The sequence below is a fragment of the Bison bison genome, unplaced genomic scaffold (assembly GCF_000754665.1).
Source record: "Bison bison bison isolate TAMUID 2011002044 unplaced genomic scaffold, Bison_UMD1.0 scf7180017864535, whole genome shotgun sequence".
Taxonomy (NCBI): domain Eukaryota; kingdom Metazoa; phylum Chordata; class Mammalia; order Artiodactyla; family Bovidae; genus Bison; species Bison bison.
The window spans coordinates 13,747,191-13,749,821 of record NW_011495084.1 but is presented as its reverse complement, the minus strand read 5'-3'; positions in this window follow the sequence as shown (position 1 = coordinate 13,749,821).

Sequence of the window (2,631 nt, the reverse complement as noted above, 5' to 3'; positions counted from 1 at the left end):
TCATCAAGAGTTTCCCCCACAGTACACCCTCATCACCTACCTCTGGAGCTGTGATACATGCCCAGGGGGGAAATGGAGATATGCTGTCCTGACCTCCCTTCAGGGACTCATTGTGCAGCAGCTATAAGTGCTGCCAGTGGGAAACTTTAAACCACCAGACCCTCTGGGGGCAGCCTGTGTGCAATGACCCATCTGGGAGGAGGTGTAAAGGCTTGGTCATTGGATGTGTCAGGACAACCCTGAAAGGCCATCGTCACTCCAGACTCCCATGGAGTCAGCTCAGGTCGTCTGTCCAGGGATCCAGCTTGATCCTTCCCTCTGCCTTACCCTGTTTCTTCCCTCTTGATTCCACAGTGTTGACCCCAAGGGCACCCCGATACACATCCTAGCACTAAACTCTATCCGAGTCTGCATCCCAGAGAACCAGCCTGCAACACGTATCAGAAAACATTTCAGTATTTGGGGAGGATTTTTATTGAAAATTACTGGTTACACATGTACTTATAACATTTAGAAACCCCCCAATAACATACAAAATGATAGAAACAAGGACCTTTAGTGTGAATGTAGTTACCTTTGGTTTAAAATTCACAATCTAATGTTGTCTGACCAAATGAAATTAAGTTATATATTAATAACAAAAGACAACTATATGTTGAACCATATGAAAGTGCCATTTTATAGCTTATAAAAAGACTGAATGTTAGCAGTTCCACAGGGTTCAATCTAAAAGAAAAAATTCATTAGCGTCTGAAATTTAGAGAACATTACACTTATGTATAACTCATGGGTAAAAGATATAGTTAACGAATTAAATTAGTAATTAGAAAATACATAATACTATGGCTATTGACGGTGGTGAGTACCATAACTTGTAGGTTGCAGCTCAAGTGGATCTTAGGAAAAAAGTTAGATTTATATACTTATACTAGAAAAATGATGACATTACTGATCTCTTTTCCATTTAAGAATGTAGAGTAAAAACCTCAAAGTTAAGGAAAAGTTGAAGGAAAGAAAGAATGATATGATGAACTAGGGGAAAAAAGAGAGCATCAATCAAGCAAAAAGTTGATTCTTTGAAAACGGGAAAATGTTATGCAAGATTATTTATTGAAAAAAGGCTAAAAGAAAATTAAAAAGCCAAAAGAACACAGTTAGAGATGCTGCAGAGATTAAACATACAAGATATTGTGAATAGATTTATGTCAATCAAGCTCGAAACTCTCAGGAAACAGATTCCTCCTAGAAAAATGAAACTTATCAAAATGACTCTGCAGAAATAACACACTGAAGAGGAAGCACATAATTACCCAAAATTCCCCAGACAATGTGGCTGCACAACGCTGTGACTGTGATTAATGCCACTGGATTGTGTGACTAAAAATGGTTATATGGAAAATTTTATGTTATATATACTTTACCACAATTTGTAATGTAAAAAAATAAAATAAAATCCTCTATCTAAAAGGCAGTCTAGCACACATCTGTCCTTCATTAGCAAATCCCCTAGAAGGGCTCGTATTTTGAGAAAGCATATTTTCTCCTCCTTCTATTTTAGAACATATAATATTGTCCTTCTGTATATTTAACCATATATGCATTTTTTTGTTGTTACTTAAACTATAGTATATTGTATGTTTTTCCTACTAGTGTTCTCTGTAGCATTTTAACCAGAGGTCTTTTGGTGTAAAAATGGATCCTAGTCATGTTAAAGGAAGTGGTGACACAAAACAGCAACTTCACAGAGTCTTCAAGTAAACAAAATCCTGGATATAATTGGAAAGTAATATGTAATTATGGTAACAGCAAAAAACATCTGTGACATCTTTGTCTCAAATCTTAGAAAATGTGTTTGGCTCTGGAGTCTCTCAAGACACAAAACCTGAGAGACAGCTTTTACTGGTGGCCTGCACCTCTAATTTGGATAAGAAAGCAAGTAATATAACATTTAAATAAACATAATACATCCTTTTTCAGGAGCTTGAAATTACTGAGTGAAGTTGGAGAACTAACATCTTGTAATGTGTAGATATTTGTTGCTGGTGTAAAAAACGTACAATATAGTTTATGCAGTGCAAAACCTATTGTAAAAAAAAGCCTTTGGAATAGACATGAACTCATGGTAGAATCACAGTGTTGACTTTAAAATAGTTAAGGCTGAGGGCTGTCCACTGGAAATGTTCATAACCACAAGGTCACTGTGAGAGAGATCTGGTTATCCTTTTGAAGTGCACCTGAGGGAGAAAAAGACAAAAACAACATGTTTAACAGTTTTAAAGTCCTCCTCCTAAAGCAATACATTTCTAGGTTTCCTTCTTCATGTGAAGCAATCATATCACTATTGGAGGCACAGTTTTTAAAAACCAGGGCTGTATTTATTCTATGGAGGAAGCAGCCCCATTAAAACCCTCAACGGGGCTGGGTTTAATGTCAAATAACCTGTAAATCTGCTAGACTGCTGATCATTCTGATTCACAGATATGCTTTATCACTATAGTAAATTGATAAGCAAAATCATTTTATTCCCTGAAATACATTAAAAACAGGGTAACAAAGAGGATAGGAAAACTAGCATCTGAACAGGGTTTGTCATTTTCACACATAAAAGGAGCACAACAGATTTGGATGTTA